Below are 11,295 nucleotides of genomic sequence, written 5' to 3'. Positions count from 1 at the left end.
TCAAATAAGTAGGAGCTGACTCTGAAAATATAACAGAAAAAAATGCCAGGAATGGCTCCTCAAAAAATTAGACATGGTTACTATATGATCCACCAATTCTACTTCTGGATATATATTCCCAGATGAAGTGAAAGCAGGAAATTGAACAGATATTTGTACATTCATTTTCATATTAGTATTATTCACAACTGCCAAAAGCTGGAAACAACTCAAATGTCCGTCAATGAATGAACAGATAAGCAAAATGTGGTATAAAGCATACAGTGGAATGTTATTCAGTCTTAAGAAATGAAATTCTGACATGCTACAACATGGATGAACCTTGAAGACATTATGCTAAGTAAATAAACTGAACATAAAAGGACAAATATTGTATGATTCTATTTATTAGCAGGGCCTAGCATAGTCAAATTCATGAGACAGAAAGTAGAATGATGGTTCCCCGGGTCTGGGATGTGGAGGGAATGGGAGTTAGTGTTTAATGGGTATGGCATTTCAGTTTAGGATGGTGAAAGAGTTCGGTGGATGGATGGTGGTGATGGTTGTTCAGCCATGTGAATGCACTTAATGCCACTGAGTTGTATATTTAAAATGGTTAAAATGGTACATTTTATGTGTATTTTATTAAAATTTTTAAGGGGTTAAAAATGCCAGGGAAAACATTTCTGAGAGTTTGAACTTTAATCTCTGTAGACAGTTTAAAGCCCTTACCAGATTTTTGAAGTTTCTTTGAAGTCCTGTGTTTCATCTTAAAAAAGGCATGACAATTTTCCATTCTGATCCCTAATATATTTATCTTTATCTTCATACCATTTTTCATGTAATGCATTCAGCTAGTGTTGTTTGAGTGCCCACTTTGGACCACGTATAGTTCTTGGCAGTGGTGGAGTTGGGAACAAAAGAGACAAGGCTGAGGATGTGATCGGGATGGAGAGGGAGATGATGGAGAAATGAAGAAATGATGCTAGCATTACCTAGCATCCTGCAAAATCCATGAGCCAGGGGTGTGGCACTCATTTAGTTCCCAGCTTTCTGTTCTCTCCTGTTGGACAGATTGGGCTGGAAGTCAGGATGCTCCCTTTCAAGGGAGCTCTGACGATGGGGCCAGGACATTCTCCAGTTCTTCCTTGCTTTCCTACTCTCTGATCTGTTCCCATGCTGCAAAAGGCACCTTCTGTATAAATGATTTCTGACACCCCAGGGAACTTGTATTTTTCTATGAGAACTTTCTGTTTATAGATTATCTGAGAGTGAGGATGCCTGAGCTTTAGAGTTGGCCCTGGGTGTTGCTACAGAATTCACGTTAACCCCAGATTTGTCATAACTTGGGATTTGGATTGCACTCAACTCTCATTTTGATAATTACCATTTATGAAAGAATCAAAATGTGCCAGGCACTATTGAGCTCATCAGCTTATTTGATACTCAGGAGAGCTTTATCCAGCAGTTTTGCTTAATAGTTAAAAGCAGGGCTCTGGAATCAGAATGCCCAGGGTCCATTCCTGGATGTACCACTTAACCAGCCTTGTGACTTCCGACACATGACAGCCCATTGCTCTGAGCCTCTGTTTTCACACCTGTAAAATAGAATAATAATAGTATCTAGCTGTTGCGAGGATAAAATGAGATACTACTTGTACAGTACCCGACAGTAAGTACTCTTTTTTAAACAGTATGCATTTAATCATCCTCATTTTATAGATGAGAAAATTGAGGCTCAGAGATGTTAAACCAGTTGCCCAAAGTCAAACTGATAGTGAAGGGCACAGGTAGGATTGAAACCCAGGATCATCAGATGCCTAGGTGGGTGGTCCTGATGACTCTGCTCTATTGTTTGCCCAGAGAGCTGAATTGCCAGGATTGCTGGTTTCTGAGAGGACCTCATTAGAGCATAGTTTCTTTCACTGGACATTCTCCTTTGATCGCTGAGACCATTGCGATGGCAATACTCGTGACGACTTTCCACACAACTGTGTGATGTGCACTAGGCTTATGGTGTCTCTCTAGCATCTTAACTTTCCTAGAGTAAAATGCTGTGAAATAAATAAGAAAAACAATTTTTATAATGCTATTAACAGAATCCAACCTCTGTCCTAATCTGCTATGACAGCAGTCGTACTCCAGTGTCTACAGCTCTGATCGCTTCCTAACTCAATTCTGCTGTCCAAAGTATGGGTCTCAGCTGGGTCCCACAGGGGATGGAGACTGTTCATAGGCAATTTGCAACGTGAATACCTACATATAACTCAGACCTAATGTTAGTCCCTTCCTGAATCGTCTGCATGCCTCAGGCACTCTGTTATTCTCCCTCTTCTCTTTCTTTCTCCCTGCTCCATTTCTGTGTACCCATTACTGGATGTTCTTCCAACTCCTGATTCTGTCGAACAAAAAGGGCAAACATTAATTTCTACTAAGATGAGACCTCAAGGAGAAAGAAGGCTTAAGCCAAGTGTCAGTAAGCAGAGAAGTCCAATACCAAACTACAAAGTATTATTTATCCTACAGACAAACATATGTACACACACACACACACACACACACACACACACACACACACACACACAGACACACACAGTGCTTGGCTACCACAACCCAATAAGAGAAGCCAGTTCTAGTCCGCTAAAGCAGCAGCAATTTCACCTTCAGTGGTAGTAAGGATAGAAAGCACTCAAGAGGTTCCATTTAGATACAAAGCCATGTATATTTGCTTTGTATATTTGTATATTAGCTGGGACTACAGGCACGTGCCACCACATCTGGCTAATTTCTCAATTTTTTGTAGAGACAAGGTCTCACTATATTGCCCAAGCCCGTCTCAAACTCCTGGCCTCAAGCAACCCTTCCACCTCAGCCTCCTAAAGGGGCTGGGCATGAGCCACTGTGACTGGCCACTGTGACTGGCCCCAAGCCCAAGTTCTTAACCATTACTGCCCTAAAACAACGAATGCTTTTAGGTAATTCTAGTTTGCCAAGGTCAATATTTCCTGCAGCCTCCATAGTGTGTGTGTATTCATATTTGTAAAACATTTAGATAAAATGTATGATAATTGTAACAATAGCTTACTTAAAGGATAGAGAGGAGGAAATAGGTTATAAGTTTCTTTAAATATATGCACTGTTAGTATTTTGTTTAGGACAGTCAATTACCTCTTAAGGAGATTAAAAAATAAGGAGAAAAATCTTTTACGTATACATAAATGTTTACCACTTCTGAAACTCTTCATTCCTTTGTCTAGGACTATGTCTCTATGTGATACATGTGGTATCATTTTCTTTCAGCCTGAGGAAATTTTAAAATATTTCTTGTAGAGTAGATCTGCTGGCAACAAATTCTCTGTTTTTGTTTGTCTAAAAAATGTATTTCTATTTTGTGTTTTGAGGAATATATGTGTTGGATATACAGTTATAGGTTGACAGTTTTTTTTCTTTCAAGACCTTGAAAATCTTGTTCTATTTTCTTCTGGCTGACTTGTCTCTGATGATAAATCAGTGTTAATATTATCTTTGTCCCACTGTTTTTTCTGGCAACTTTTTTTTTAAAGGTGATCAACCTTATGTCATTTATATTTTATTTTATATTTTTAACTTTTTTATTTTTAATTTTTATGGGTACATAGTAGGTGTATATATTGATGGAGTACATGAGGTATTTTGTTACAGGCACATAATGTGTAATAACCCCATCAGGGTAAATCCATCACCTTAAGAATTCATCATTTCTTTGTGTTACTAACATTTCAATTATACCCCCTCAGTTATTCCAAAATGTGTAACAAATTATTGCTGACTGCAGTCACCCTTTTGTGCTATCAAATACGAAATCATATTCATTGTATCTAAGTAATTTTTGTACCTACTCACCATCCCTTTTTCCTACCCCTGCCCACACTACCCTTCCCAGCCTCTGGTAACCATCCTCCTACTCTCTGTCTCCATGAGTTCAATTGTTTTAAATTTAGCTCCCACAAATGAGTGAGAACATGTGAAGTTTGTCTTTCTGTGCCTGGCTTATTTCACTTAACATAATGTCCTCCAGTTCCAGCCACGTCATTGCAAATGACAGAATCTTATTCTTTTTTATGACTGAAAAGTATTCCACTGTGTATATGTACCACATTTTCTTTATCCATTCATTTGTTGATGGGCACTTAGGTTGATTCCAAATCCTGGCTATTGTGAATAGTGCTGCAATAAACATGGGAGTATAGATATCTCTTTGATACATTAATTTTCTTCCTTTTGGGTGTATACTTAGCAGTGGGGTTGATGGATCATATGGTAGTTCTATTTTAGTTTGTTGAGGAACCTCATACTGTTTTTATAGTGGCTGTACTAATTTACATTCCCACCAATATTGTATGAGGATTTCTCTTTCTCCACATCTTCACCCACATTCATTATTGCCTGTCTTTTTGATAAAAAAAATATTTTAACTGGGGTGAGATGATATTTCATAGTAGGTTTAACTTGCACTTCTGTGGTGATCAGTGATTTTGAGCACATTTTCATATACCTGTTTGCCATTTGGTGTCTTCTTTCGAGAAATGTCTATTCAGACCTTAAGCTCATTTTAAAATCAGACTGTTAAATTCGTTTTGTTTCCTATTAAGTTGTTTGAGCTCCTTATATATTCGGGTTATTAATCCTTTGCCAGATGGGTAGTTTACAAATATTTCCACCCATTCTGTGGGTCATCTCTTCACTTTGATGATTGTTGCCTTTGTTGTGCAGAAGTTTTTTAATGTGATCCTCTTTGTCCTTAGTTGCTTTGGCAGCCTGTGCTTTTGGGGTACTGCTCAAGAAATTTCTGCCCAGACCAATGTCCTGGAGAGTTTCTCCAAAGTTTTATTTTAGTAGTTTCATAGTTTTGGGTATTAAATTTAAGTCTTTAATCCATTTTGATTTTATTTTTCTATATGGTGAGAGATAGGGGTCTAGTTTCATTCTGCTGTGTATTTATTGCAACATTTATTGAAGAGACTGTCTTTTCCCCATTGAATGTTTTTGGCAACTTTGTAAAAAATGAGTTCACTGTAGATGTATGGACTTATTTCTGGGTTCTCTATTCTGTTCCATTGATCTATGTGTCTGTTTTAATGCAAGTACCATCCCGTTTTGGTTACTATAGCTCTGTAGTATAACTTGAAGTCAGGTAACATGATTCCTTTAGTTTTGTTCTTTTTGTTCAGGATGGCTTTGGCTATTCTGGGTTTTTTGTGGTTCCATATACATTTTAGGATTGTGTTTTCTATATCTGTAAAGAATGTCATTGGTATTTTGATAGGGATTATATTGAATCTGTAGACTGCTTAGGGTAGTATGGACATTTTAATAATATTGATTCGTTCAATCCATGAACATGGAATATCTTTCTGTTTTTATTGTGCCCTGTTTAATTTCTTGCATCAATTTTTTATAGTTTTGATTGTAGAGATCTTTCACTTCTTTGGTTAAGTTTGTTCGTAAGTATTTTATTTGTAGCTGTTGTAAATGGAATTACTTTCTCAATTTCTTATTCAGACTGTTGCTGTTGGCATATAGAAATGCTACTGATTTTTGGCCGGGCATGGTGGCTAGCACCTGTAATCCCAGCACTTTGGGAGGCTGAGGCGGGTGGATCACAAGGTCAGGAGATCGAGACCATCCTGGCTAATACAGTGAAACCCCGTCTCTACTAAAAAAAAAATACAAAAAAATTAGCCAGGCGTGGTGGCGGGCGCCTGTAGTCCCAGCTACTTGGAAGGCTGAGGCAGGAGAATGGTGTGAAACCGGGAGTTGGAGCTTGCAGTGAGCCAAGATCATGCTGCTGCACTCCAGCCTGGGGGACAGAGCGAGACTCCGTCTCAAAAAAAAAAAAAAAGAAAAAGAAATGCTACTGATTTTTGTACGTTGATTTTGTATCCTATAACTTCACTGAATTTGTTTATCAGCTCTAATAGTTTTTTGGTGGTGTCTTTAGTTTCTTTAAATATAGGATTATATCATTTGCAAACAAAGATAATTTGACTTCTTCCTTTTCAATTTTCATGCCCTTTATTTCTTTCTCTTGTCTGATTGCTCTAGCTAGGACTTTCAGTCCTATGTTAAATAACAGTGGTGACAGTTAACATCCATTTGTTTCCAGGAATTTTTCACTTTTCTTCTTAATTTCTTCATTGGCCCACTGGTCATTCAGGAGCATATTGTTTAATTTCCGTGTGTTTGTATAGTTTCCAAGTTCTTCTTGTTATTGATTTCTAGTGTTAGTCCATTGTGGTCAGAGAATATATTTTATATGATTTTGGTTTTTTTTTTTTAATGTTTTAAGACTTTAGGCTGGATGTGGTAGCTCACGCCTGTAATGCTAGCACTTTTGGAGGCCAAGGCAGGTGGGCCACTTGAGTCCAGAGTTTGAGACCAGCCTGGGAAACATGGTAAAACTGTGTCTCTACAACAAATTACAAAAAATTAGCTGGGCATAGTGGCGTGTGCTTGTAGTCCCAGCTACCCAGGAGGCTGAGGTGGAAAGATCAGCTGAGCCTGGGAGGTCAAGGCTACAGTGAGCCATTACAGTGAGCCATGGTCACACCACTGCACTCCAGCCTGGGCAACAGAGTAACACCCTGTCTCAATAAATAAATAAATTAAATAAATAAATATTGGCTTTACATATCTGGGTGCTCCAGCGTTGAGTGTATTTATATTTATAATTGTTATATCCTGTTGTTGAATCGATCCTTTTTCCATTATATAATGACCATCTTTGTTTGTATTTATAGTTTTTGTCTTGAAATGTATTTTATCTGATATAGGTATAGCTACTCCTGCTCTTGTTTTGATTTTCATTTGCATGGAATATCTTTTTCCATCCCTTTATTTTCAGTCCATGTGTGTCTTTATAGGTAAAGTGTGTTTTTTGTAGGCAACAGATCACTGGGTCTTGTTTTGTTTTGTGTTTTTAATCCATGTAGCCAGTCTATGTCTTTGGTTTGGAGAGTTTAGTCCATTTACGTTCAATGTTATTAATGATAAGTAAAGACTTACTCCTACCATTTTGTTATTTGTTTTCTGGTTGTTTTGTGGTCTTCTCTTCCTTCTTTCCTTCCTGTCTTCCTTTTTTTTGGAAGTGATTTTTTTCTGGTGGTATGTTTTGATTTTTTCTTTTTTGTGTGTGTGTAACTGTTGTAGGTATTTGATTTGAGGTTACCATGAGGCTTGCAAATAACATCTTGTAACCCATTATTTTAAGTGGATGACAACTTAACTCTGATTGCAAAATTGAACAAAGAAGCTAACAAACAAGCAAGGAGAAAACTAATACAAATTCAATACTTTAACTTCATCTCCTCTCAAGTTTTTGTTGCTTCTGTTTATATCTTATTATACTCTCTGTCTTAAAAATTTGTTGCAGTTATTATTCTTGATAGGTGCATCTTTTTTAGTCTTCCTACTCAAGATAGAAGTAGTTTGCACACCACAATTACACTGTTACAGTATTCTTTATTTGTTTGTGTACTTGTTGTTACTTACCAGTAAGTTTTGTACCTTCAGATGATTTCTTATTGCTCATTAATGTCCCTTTCTTTCAGATTGAATTCCCGTTAGCATTTCTTATAGGACAGGTCTGGTGTTTAAAAAAAAAAATCACTCAATTTTTGTTAGTCTGATAAAGTCTTTATTTCTCCTTCATGTTTGAAAGATATTTTCACTGGATATAATATTCCAGGATAAAAGGGTTTTTTTCAGCACTTTAAATATATCATACTACTCTTCTGGCCTATAAGGTTTCCACTGAAAAATCTGCTGCCAGACATACTGGAGCTGCCTTATATGTTACTTATTTCTTTTGTCTTGGTGCTTTTAGGATCTTTTCTTTATCCTTGACCTTTGGGAGTTTGATTATTAAATGACTTGAGGTAGTCTTATTTGGGTTAAATTTGCTTGGTGTTGTATAACCTTCTTGTACTTGAATATTGACATCTTTCTCTAGGTTTGGAAAGTTCTTCGTTATTATCTCTTTGAATAAACTACCCTATTCTCTCTCTCTACCACCTCTTTAAGGCCAGTAATTTAGATTTTCCCTTTTGAGGCTGTTTTCTAGACCATGTAAGCATGCTTCATTTTTTTAATTCTTTTTTCTTTTGACTTCACTGACTCTGTATTTTCAAATAGCCTGTCTTCAAGCTCACTAATTCTTTCTTCTGCTTGATCAGTTTTGCTGTTGAGAGATTCTGATGCATTCTTCAGTTTATCAATTACATTGACTAGCTCCAGAATTTCTGCCTGATAATTATTTCTGCTTTTTAATTATTTCAATCTCTTCATTAAATTTATCTGATAGGATTCTGAATTTCTTCTTTGTTTTATCTTGGATTTCATTGAGCTTCCTCAAAACAGCTATTTTGAATTCTCTGTCAGAAAGGTTACCTATCTCTGTCACTCTGAAATTTGTCACTGCTGCCTTGTTTAGTTTGTTTGGTGAGGTCATGTTTTCCTGGATGGTACTAATGCTTGTGAATGTTTCTCAATGGCTAGGCATTAAATAATCATTTATTTTTTTCTAATCCTTACAATCTAGGCTTATTTATACACTTCCTTCCTGAGAAAGCTTTCCAAGTATTCAAAGGGAGTTGAGTGTTGTAATCTAAGTCTTTGGTCACTGTGTGGCAACTTTTTATCATTAGTTGTCATCAATATGTGTTGATATAATTTGTAGTTTTCTCTGTTTTTATTCTGCCTGAGGATCATTGAGATTCTTGCATCTTCAGATTGGTACTTTTCATCAAATGTAGAAAATTAGGAGCAGCAATGCCTCCCTAGTCTCACAGATGCTACTACCGCTCCCACCCCTTCACTCCTCAGTTGTGCAATGGGCACCTGCAACAATGAGAATGACTACCTCTTTAATGTTATCCTTATTGGAGATTCTGGTGTTGGAAAGAATAATCTCCTGTCTTGATTTACTCAAAATGAGTTTAATCTGGAAAGCAGTAGCACCACTGGAGTAGTTTGCAACAAGAAGCATCCAGATTGATAGGAAAACAATAAAGGCACAGATGTGGGACAGAGCAGGGCAAGAGTAATAGGAAGCTATAACATAAGCTTATTATCCTGAAGATGTAGGTGCCTTATTGGTTTAAGACATTGCTAAACATCTCACATATGAAAATACAGAATGATTGCTGAAAGAACTGAGCGATCAAACTGATAGTAACATTGTTGTCATATTATCATGGACAAATAAGAGTGATTTACATCATCTCAGGGAAGTTCCTAGAGTTGAAGGCAAGAGCTTTGGCAGAAAAAAATGATTTGTCATTCATTGAGACATCTGCTCTAGACCCTACAAATGTAGAAGCTACTTTTCAAACAATTCTAACAGAGATACCTCACATTGTTTCTCAGAAGCAAATGTCAGACAGAGCCGAAAAAGACATGTCCCCAAGCAATAATGTGGTTCCTGTTCATGTTCCACCAATCACTGAAAACAAACCAAAGGTGCAGTGCTGTCAGAACGTCTAAGGCATTTCTCTTCTCCCCTGGAAGGCAATGTATAGCCCATTTCTCAAGTCCAATGTTTAAATACTGAGGAGAACAAAAATCACCCAGTAACAGGCCCTGGAGACAAATACTCCTTATGTGAGGAATTTAGAAGGGAGCAAAGACCACCTGTTGACCACAAAACAGGCAAAACTTCTTATGTGAAGAATTTAGAAGTAATTAAACTTCCCTAGTATCCAAAGTTGGCATCTGGTTCCAGGCCTCTTTTCAACTTAAAAGTTTGGAAAGATGTATAGACGTTCTATACGTCTCCAGAATGCCATGTCAAAACTCATTGTGCAATCCTTGCTGACATTAAGGCACCAAAAGTACTACAAATGTAATCATTTATTATGACCTATGTGGCTAGTATGGTCCCAATTACCCTCAAGCTCCTGCCTTAAAGTTCATAACTACTCCTAAGGAAAAATCCACCACGGTGCACTCCGTCCTCTCACTGAGGTGCCCTGATGCACTCTCTGGCAACATTCTTTCTTTCTAATAGTACTTTCCTTTTTCAAACCTATACTGTTGTCAGTAAATTCTTACCAGCCTGTGAGTCAACCACTTCTAGATGCTGGGGCTCTGATACCTCGCCTGGCAAATATTTTTGTAATTCTTGTGTCATTTTTGTATCTTATTACTTCATACTTATGAATTTTCCCATATCTTCAGTGTTTTGATTTTAGTTTTATAAAATTATCCACTTATCCCAAATGATTGCAACCTTTATCATGCTATGGCTTCACTAGACTTAGTTTAATAGGTGGAATGTTTGGATTCCTCAATTATTGTTTACTTTTCATTCTGGAAGCCCATCACTGTAGGACATAATAGAACTTGATCACTAGAAGCTCAGACCTATTGGTCTTGATCAAATCAAACTAAGACCTTAGAAATAAGCTATCATTTTACCACAGAGCAGCTTATAGGTTATATACTCTTCTCTCAGTGCAGTGTATATTTCCACAAATGTAAGGTGGCCCTATAAACATAGCAGGATTTTGAGAGCTGAAAAATGTTCCATTATTCTGGAAGTCAGTTTCTAAAATGCCTTAATAGGTTTATGTAGTTTAGTAAATTTCGTTTTTTAATTTTTGTAAGCATCAGAGTTGATTAGAGAGGGAGACATGTTTTTTTTTCTGGAGAAGAATTATCTAAACAAACACAAAAGATTTGTTACGGTTTTGTTAGTAGTATGTTTATGGGGCCATACGTTAAATAATGTTTCCCATCAGGCTGGGAACTGGTGAGACTGGTAGAATCCCATCTGAGGTGCCTCTGTTGCAATGATCAGGCAGCCCAAACCATTTAGGCAATCTCATTTTCCAGCCGTAGATAACGTGGCGTTTTATTACTCAGGCAATAACTGGTTTAATACTGGTAGTATCAAATTTTGAAGTGTTAATTTTGTCTTAAAACCTTTCAGTAAGTGAAATGAAACCAGTTTTATGACCATATCTACCAGCAGGCATGGATAATTATTTTGACAATGCCGATATTTGAGTTTTGCAGTATATTATGGAATACAGTTCAGTTAAATCTTTGGTTTCAGTGTGTCTAAAGAATACAATGAGGAATTTCTGCTCAAATGGTACCACTTAAAGGCATGCATTCTTTTAGTATATGAAATGAAATAGCACCTTGAGTTTAAATAGAATGCACTTAGGCATTGCAGAGACTGGATATAATTTTCTTCCACTACATTATTAAAATCAATGAGACAATTAGTTTCTCATTCAGAAATGTGCATACTAATATTTAGTTTTGCTTTCT

At 36.9% G+C, this 11,295-nt stretch overlaps 1 pseudogene; it reads left to right on the top strand.

Annotated features, from left to right (window-relative positions):
• The first annotated feature begins 8,809 nt into the window (after positions 1 to 8,809).
• On the top strand, positions 8,810 to 9,501 carry LOC101148729 (ras-related protein Rab-11A-like; annotated as a pseudogene).
• Positions 9,502 to 11,295: the final 1,794 nt, after the last annotated feature.

This window comes from Gorilla gorilla, chromosome 8 (assembly GCF_029281585.2).
Source record: "Gorilla gorilla gorilla isolate KB3781 chromosome 8, NHGRI_mGorGor1-v2.1_pri, whole genome shotgun sequence".
Taxonomy (NCBI): Eukaryota; Metazoa; Chordata; class Mammalia; order Primates; family Hominidae; genus Gorilla; species Gorilla gorilla.
The sequence above is the reverse complement of the archived record's forward strand: the minus strand, read 5'-3'. Positions and strand labels throughout refer to the sequence as shown.